The following is a 9,224-nucleotide window of genomic DNA, read 5'->3' as shown; positions in this document are numbered from 1 at the left end:
TTACATATATAGAGTAGCTACAGACAGTAGAGCAGAACTCACCTCTTTGCACTTTTCTGCTGTATGAGTCTCAGGGAGTCAGGTGGCTTTTCATCATCACCTCTATATCAGTTTACACACATGCAAGAACCTAATCCTGCTCCTCCTGGGGCTGAGCACATGCAAACATTTGTGGGTCCTAGACTGGACCCATGAGTGTGAGACTAAACCCTGTCACGCTGAGTGCGTGGAAGGTGGGTCACCAGTGAGCAGAGTAGTCCCTCCAACGCAGACAACCAACTGGCTGGTCTTGCCCTGGGAATCTGTCTTGTCCGATGGTGATGGACTATTCCCCGTGAAACTGGAAGCAAGTTTCCAGGCCGACTTGAAGAGAGTCATACTCCCAGCAAACAGTATAATTTACTTTGATATCAGCAAATTAGCGTACTTCATTGTTCCCTTCCTTCCAGTTATTTTTTTGCTTAAGCCTGGAATAGTGACTTTCGGTGATGCTAAACTATATGTAGGTCATGAATAAGCTAACAACTAGAATCAAAGTTGAAGTGCACTAAGTCACACATTTGACTAAACAGAGATCCACAGAGAAATTTTATCACTAAGAAAAATAAGCCATTTGCTTGAAAGGAAGTAAAGAGTTACTCCTGTAATGTGAACTGCGGGTTATTTTGCTCTGATGGTTTGCAAGGAAGTAACACTGAGAGATGAAGAGAGTGCCTCTATCATCAATAGTATGGCCTTAAACTTTCTTTTCAATACTGTTTTTGAACTAATTTATCATTTGCAGAGGTATATGTTAATGTTAGTGCAGCAAGTTAACTTTAGCTAAAACAAAAAGTTTTCTTCCCCTCGTAGCCTCATTTAGCAAATCTCCTGCTGGCTCCTGTGGGACTTTTGCCTGAGTCAGGATATCTGAATAGTCATGTTTTCATGGGCAGAGAGAGACTAGCAATGCTTTGTGGTGAAAATCCTCCTCCAATACATGGCTAGATTGCCTTACTCCTGGGTTGAGAGTTAAACTAGTATGAGGGAACGATGGAAGATTTCCTATGTCAGGTAAGGAAGAATTTGGGAGGGAAGGGGTTATTTTTCTCTGTAATACAGAAGATATTTTGGATGTGTTTCATCTAACCAGTTCTCCACATTCGCAAAGTCTTTGAGCATCCATGAGTTGGCCTCACTTTTTTGCACAGTGTGGCACATACTAGTTTAATGAAACAAAAATAACCTAAGTGATGCTAAGTGAAAGCATATCCAGGTGAAACCTAATGGTCTGTGGTATTTATATAAGGGTCTTCAGGAAGTGGTGCAAATGCTCCATTATTGTCCCACACCCTCCAGTTTTAAAGGCAGTGAGACCATTTATAACTTAGTGGAAAACAGGCTCATTAATTGGCCCATCTACCAATTTGAGCCAGAGCACATCTTCTCCAGAGACAGTCAGTTGTGATGCGAATCTTTTCATAATGGAGGCAAGACATCCCCGTGTTTCATGCCTTTAATGTTAAATTAAAATGCAATTGCCAGTAATGAGGATAGGGATTGCTCGGAGCACCTTTTAGATTTAAGCACACAGAGAAGCAGAAACCTGGCTCTCCCTTCAGAAGTTTTAAACAGAGAGAGAAGGGGGGCCTAAATCCAAAACCAGTAAAATGGACGTGTGCTTTCCCACTGACTTTGGAGAGCTTTGGTAAAGCCTCACTGCAGTGGTCCCAACTCACTCTGTCACTGACACACTAAAGCTGGCACTACATAAAGAACACTTAGACAGAAGACCCATTATCAAGAACCAACATTTACAGGTGCAGAATAATCCAGTATGCAAAAGGAAAAAAATACACAGGAAAAAACAGCCGACATCTGTGCTTCTATACAAGTTTTTACACTTTTACACTTTTCTTCTAGAAGAAGAAATGAAGAAATTATCCTACCTGGCTGTTCTGTGTCTTCTGTTCTACCTGAAGCTGCTTGTCGAGACAATCAGAAGGGATTGTTTTCAGCACCATACAAAAAGCTGCAGCTTCTTTTAAAATCCCTAGATGGTTTCTCAGCGGAGCACACCAGGCTTCTCCCCAGCTCGGCCGCGAAGCTCGCTAGGGAACACAACGCTTTCCAGGATCTGGAGGTAAACCCGTGCAGGGACACCCTGAACGCGATCCAGAAGTTACAGGATGTCTTGGTGTGCTTCATGTACTCGATAAGGACTGCAAGAGAAAAGGCAAAGTTCCCGAAGCTGTGGGTGGAACATGGCACTGTGTAGCACTGAGTAAATAAAAAGCAATTGATCGTTGGACTCGGGTACAACATCAGGTGTTACAAAGGTTTATATACCATATGCAGGACACTCTATTTCATCTAAGAGAAATGCAGCCTTAAAAACCTGCTGGTGCACACTGCCGCAGCTAAAGCAGCAGCGAGACGTGCAAACAAGACATTGTGCTCAACTTTCGGCACAAATAAATCAACAGATTTATTTTCTTGGACAGCAATCAGATGGGCAATTTCAATCACAAAATATATTCTTTCTCAAAGGTCAGACATTTCGTTACCTCCCATAAGGACGTATAAAATGTAACGTCTGTGGGATAATCGATTATTTGGGGGGTTTATGGTGCCCAGTACAACAGGATCCTGATTCAGGCTTCTGGATGCCATGGTTATGCAAACAAAACATGTAGGCTCAGCTTCTGACACAAAGTTATTTGTTTCAATGCCGTCTTCAGCCTAAAAAAAAGTTTACAGAGATAATTCCAAGATAGAGAAGAGACAGAGCCTATCTAAATAAATCACCTAAGTACAACTGTGGTAGGGTATAATATAAAAACTTAAGACTAAAAAAAAAAATCTAAATCATGACATTTAGCAAGCCACACCAGCATTGCAGATTTTCCTACAATTCAATAATGCAAACTTCCAGTGCTAATTCACAAGCTTTGAATTGCTCCTGTAGGCCTTTTTGCCACCTACTTTTAGGTTTGATGACATCTTCTACCTGAAAAAATTCAGAATTATTGTCAGGTTTAAATAAATAAGGATTTTTTTTCAAAGATACAAATATTTTTTTTTTTACATTCCTTGCAATATGCTAAATTATTGAAGTGGGAGGCTTTTTAAAAGGTAATTGACATCTCCTTAACCATCTTGTCTGTTTGGAGGTTTTTTGTGCTGTTTGTTCTTGGCTAATGAAAAGAGACTCGTCAGTACCACTGTTCTCTGCAGCCTTTTTCAAATTAAATCTATTCTTTGGTTTTCAGTGCTGCAGATAGGATTGCAAACACAGCAGTGAAAGCTTACCATGCTATTTAAAGTTCTCCCAGTAGATAATGGGCCATGGTTATGACTAATAGGGTCATGCGGACACCTAAGGAAGGAAGGATAGCAGAATGAACAACACTGAAATGAGACACAAATCCCTTCCTGCATCTGTGACAGATTCTGGGTGAGTCAGTTAATGCTGCTGTACTTCTATTTTCTTATTCATAAAAGGGAATAATAATTCTTCACTTCCTCAATAGACCAAGTAGGAGGCATTGGGGACTACAAGGTGTTTAGAAACACACCAGTGACATCTCAGTGAGCTGGGCATCTCATGAGAATTGCTAAGTCTCTCTCACGTAACAAAGGCACAGGCCATCCCAAAGTCCTGGTCAAAACAGGGTTTTTTAAAATGGGAATACACACCTTTGTGGGGGGTACAAATGAATAAGCATTTTTCTGCTCACTTTCCAGTTCTTGTGTTAGTTCCTGATACTATTATTGAAACAGATAATGTCTTCTTAAAGAAAAAGGTGCCACATAGTGCAGATTTCAGGTTTAATATCAACAGTAATATGACATCCTCTCCTGCTAGCATTTTGCCCCAAGCACTACAACTATGAGTCAGTGTGCTGGTAGGAAGACTTTTACACAGCATTCGGGATTGGTCTTGGAGGATATGCAAAATTACAATTCTTTCCTGTCTTTGCTGTTTTGGTCACTAAAGTAAAAATAACTTCAAATTAACAATGGTTAACAATTTGGAACTAAGAGTACAGCTTAAGATTAAAGCTTTCATAGCATGAGAACTCTCTTTGTTTGGAGGTGAAAAGCTACTGTTTAAGAATGATGCAATATTTAAGGGGAAAAGAAAGACATGCTGCTGCCTAATGGAAAGTAATTTTGCAAGAACTGCTTGCATGATTTGTTCTTCCCTTAACGTCCCTGAGCTCTTTCCCAGAAGATTTCTTCCAGAGGAGGCCTTTCAAAAGTTGTTGTCCCCTTTACAAAATACAACGTACTGGGGAGCATTTCCCATTTCTCCCATCTTCTACTTGTCTCCAGCTTCTAGACTATGGGTGGGATGAATAACCTATTTTCCTCGTCCTCTGTGAATTCAGAGTCTGTTTGTACAGAGCTACTGAGCGTGTTTCTTCATCCCCAGTTTCTGCTTTAGAAATATCCTGCTGTGTTGTGGCTTCCTCCTATAGCTGTAATGTGCTTGGAAAGAGGCATGGCAATGGACAGATCTCTCATGATTTCTCGTGGACGCTCATCCCGCCAGCAATAAGCACACCAACCATCCTGGAATAAGAAAGTTTAGCATGACACTGGTGGATGAAGCAGAAAATATTGGGGTTTGGCCCTCCTGCGGATCCAAAGAGAAGGACAAAACCACTCTAACTGAAGACTGTTCCTACAGCAGAGATGCATCCATCAGCCACATGATTTCACTCAACATTTTGGACAACGACCAGCCCTACTTCATTTTCTAGGACCTGCCATGCAGGCCATAGAGACCATACAGGTTATCAGCCGTACACAACTGAATGTCTAAGAACATGTACTGGTTGAGTGTGAAGAGAAATAGGCACTTTGAGTTAAGTTGGTACAAATCTTCCTGCAAACAGACTGGTTATGCCGCAATCCATCAGTGCAGTTTCATGAGGCATGGGCTTCAACAGAAAATCCACCTCCAGATGTTCCTGTTTGCCCCCATCCTCAGACTGGGAGCTGATTTGGCAAAAAAAAAGTGTATTTTAAAAATAGCATTTTTATTGGATCGGTTCCCTTATCTAACTCACTGGCATACAAGCACATCAGCACAATACAGTGACAAGAAGCTGGTTGGGGTCTGGTTATGTCCACTTGAAGTCATTGCCACACAAACCAGAGCCACAGGCTTTTTTTTGGTGTTTTTTTTTTCCTTTCCCTTTTTTCTTTTTTTTTGTTTTGTTTTTTTTTTTTTAAATACATCTTTACAGCAACTGAGTTCAAAACAGGGTCTCATGAAGACTTGTGTTGTCACAGCCCATGGGACAATGAACTGTGATGCTAGGATCCGGCAGAAGTTAACCTCTTAAGCCGGTTTTATGGCTGAAAACAATGTCTCATGGAAGCGTGCCTTCACACATGGCAATAATACCAGCAAATGAAGCCTCCCAGTCGTGCCTACAATATGGGCCGGAGAGTGGATGTTACTGAAATGAGGGAAGATGAGAATGCCCACTGTTGAATGTTCAACTTGACCATTTATGGAGAACCCTATTTTATGACGTGTATTTGCAAAAAGGCAGCTTAAACTTGCTTTTGAAGACATGATCCAAATCTCTGGAGGGAACTCCCATGTATATTCACTATAGCTACCCAAATTCACTTGCAGAATTTAGAAGTCTCCTACTGAGAAATGCGTCAGCAGATGCTTTCTGACATTTAAGGCTAAACACCCTATAATGAGGCTATAAACAGCCTTTCACTCCGAAACATATGAAAGAATAGCACAATACCCCAGGGAGGGACAGCTCTGTAGAAATGGGGTGGTTGTTCCTGATTGGGATTCAGACAGGTCTCCCTGGTGTCATTAGTTCTGGTGTGATTTGTTCTAAGGCACATCAGTCATTTGTTGCACAGACTCCCTGATGCTTGCACCGTGATGGAAAATAAAAAATAAGAGGTCTAAGTAAAGAAAGGGTGTCACAATCTGAGTCTAAAAGCAGCCCATGGTCATGTAATCATTGCAGCCCACTGCTGTCATGAGAACTCCTGACCAAAGTTTCCATTTTAGCTTTTGCAATAGTGTCGTTGTCACCTTCCAGTGAATTTCAGGAAAATTTATGCACCTACTTCCCTTTGGCTGCTGTGAAAACTCTCAGTTTCCCAGGATTTTGTTAGAATACCAGTGACATAACCTTCAAAGTGACAATTTCTGAGGCTTCTGGAGAGATGGAGAAGTTTCATTTGTGGCTGAATACCCAAAGATAAATCTTTCAGCTCTCTGAGCTATCTTATTAGCAGTTAAATGTAGAGAACATTACAAGAAAAGAACATTAAAAGGCAGGAGAGGCATTTTTATAAAATATCAGCAAAGAACAGTGACAGAATAAAATCTGGTCCCAATGAAGGTGAAACTCATCCTCAGATAGGCATGAACGTCATGTTCAGAGCTCACATTGTTAGAGGTATGTCAAGGCTTGTGCCAGCTTTCTGCTCAGGTTCAGCTCACTTTTTCTGTGATTTGAAATAACATCATTAATGTTACAGGACTTTGAACTTACAACAGGATCATAAATTAGAATTTGACCCCACGCACCTAACTCTGTGCAAACAAGTAAAAGATCACAAAAGTATTAAACTTGTAGTTGTTTTACACACACACACTCCTACAACTGGAGACATTTAAAACATTATTGCAAGTGATCACTGACCTCTGCCAAGCATCGTCCATCCTGAATTAGTCAGCAAGCTCTAAACACTACAAAATATTTTTTTGAACATATCACATTAATTACAATACGGTTCATTAAAAGCAACATGGTGCATAAAGGAGTTCAAATCCCCCACAAAAGCACACCAATACCCATTGAAGCAGAGGACTTCCAGAAACACAATGGTTGACATGTTTATAATAAAGGATTAACATTAAAATACTCCTGGCAAAGCAGAGTACATGAGACCCAGCTTCCCCCTGTGGAACAAGTTATTAACGGCCATTTTCTGTCCCAGCATAAGTCAGAGATGAAGGCTACAATACTATGTGCCAGTCAAGAACTGGCCTGAGTTTTTGAACTTTCCAGGTGAGGTGGATGTCTCCAACCTGCAGCATTATGCGGTGAGTGCCAGGGGCCCTCTGCAAAACCCATCTGCAGCGTCCAGCGGATGAGAACACATCCCACTGCTCAAATTCCCGTCTGGTGTTCACCCCAGCGGCTTTGGATGATTCAGTCTCCATCCCCAGAAGCTGCTCCCCCGAAGGACCCCCCCATGGCACATCCCCTTTCTACAACACAACTCCCACTGGAGACAATTTACAAAGGAGCCGTTAATTAACTGTCTCGTGCCTTAGCAAGGAAAGAGCAGCATGGGCACCCAGGTGACACCTGGCTTTCCTTGTCTGCTCAAATCCACCACTTTGCCCCAGGAATGGTGGGATGAAGATTTTGGCTCTTCGTTATTTGATGTGTCCCAAGAGGTGGCCTGAGGCTGCCGAGACTCTGGTTAGGTTTGGGGAGGAAACATTAGGCAGGAATTATGTTTTTCTAGGATTTTTCACACATTCCCATGTTCTTCTGAGCACATGAATAGTTTCCCGTCTACTCCAGGGACATTATGAGTTAAGGCAACGTTACAGACGTACCCAAAAACTTCTGTTTTCCCCAGCAATAATATTTAGGCTTTTGAAAAGAGGCATCTGACAAATAAGAACAAGAGAAATAATTTCAACAATGACACCCTCAAGTACAGTTTAAACTCACAGGAGAATAAGTTAAACAAGGATGATGTCTTGTTAGCATCATTTCCCCTTTTCCCGACATGTTTTTGGAGTGCCTGAGTATGTTCCTCTCACACTGGGGACATCAGATGTTGAGAGATGTAATTCAAAACTGCTGTGAAGACGCCTGCGATATCCCCCAGCTACCGAAACAAACTTTTGGTTTAGCTTTGCAAAATCATCAAACTTCCTGCTATCTCCCATCTCCTCTCAAGAAAAGATAAAGGCTTGGCATAATAGGTGCCCTACTTACCTAAGGCTTTCATCTCTCACAAGTCTCTGCTCACAGAAGTTGGGAGTGATTTCTGAAGGAGTCCCAGCGTACATGAATTTACAACCCAGCGAGCCGCTGTGCTTTCCAAGAGGGCTGGCTTCAGCACCGCATCTGCGAGACTTCAAAGGAGAGAGGAAAGTTGTTTTCTATTTACTGCTCCAGATTCCCTCTCCGCTGCCTCTGGACTCTGTCAGCCTTAAAAGATCTGATGTTTCTCGGGACAGGCTCCACGCTGAACTTCTATGAACCGTATCCACAGAGAAATACACTCATGAGAGGCTTTGGTTTTCCTTGCAGGAGTCAGAGTGTGAAATACAATCCATCAGATATATTGGCCTCTGCTTCAGGTGCCTACACACACATATATGCACTTCACTTTGTCTGACACAGCTACCTGAACCAGTAGGCAAGCCCATGACGAAGCCAGTGCTCTCCTTCGACCCCACGGATTGGGTGCTTAGACCTCGGCAAAGCAGGGACACTATTGTGAGGGCTTGGATTCCCCCTCCCTAATTTAATTACAGTGGCTACTTCACAAGGGTTATGCCTAAACTGGTCACCTGGGAGCCTTTCCAAGTCTCCAAGCATAAACCATGGCTGTGTACCAATTCCTACACTGCTGGGTCTTGCCCTCATATGTAATCTCTTGCCGCCGGGTGTCATGCCCTGCTTTCTACTGGGAGGAAACCTGAGTAAATAGTGTTTCTCCTTCAAGACACTCCAGAAGGCTGCGTGGCACACTTGGGCAATGGGAGGAAGATGGGGTCTTCCACAGATGCCACCATGCACACCGGGGGGACGGCTGGGACTCTGCCATGCTGACAGAGCTGCCCTTCCAGTTATGCCTTCAGCTCGGGTGGTTGATTTAGTGCCCAACAGTCAACGCAGGGATACATGTTGTGATTGCACAGCCCATGCCACCATTGCTTGCATTCACGAAGAGGCAGAAAATTCAGCTTGCCCAGTAGCATGAAAAATAACCAAAGTTTGAGTCATTCTTCGACCTTAATGCTATTTTAACAATGACCTTATACGTGTAGTAAGGCTCTACCTTCCCATTTAAAATATTTTTCCGAGACTATCATGATTTCTCATGATTTTTGTCATGTCTCATGAGTCTTTGTTCCAAGTTCTCTATAATGGTCTCATTGTGCTGTACTGGAGCAATATCCCTGCTAGGCATAGCTCCAAAGAAAAACAATACAATTA

The sequence above is a fragment of the Fulmarus glacialis genome, unplaced genomic scaffold (genome assembly GCF_000690835.1).
Source record: "Fulmarus glacialis isolate BGI_N327 unplaced genomic scaffold, ASM69083v1 scaffold24977, whole genome shotgun sequence".
Lineage (NCBI taxonomy): Eukaryota > Metazoa > Chordata > Aves > Procellariiformes > Procellariidae > Fulmarus > Fulmarus glacialis.
The sequence above is the reverse complement of the archived record's forward strand: the minus strand, read 5'-3'. Positions refer to the sequence as shown.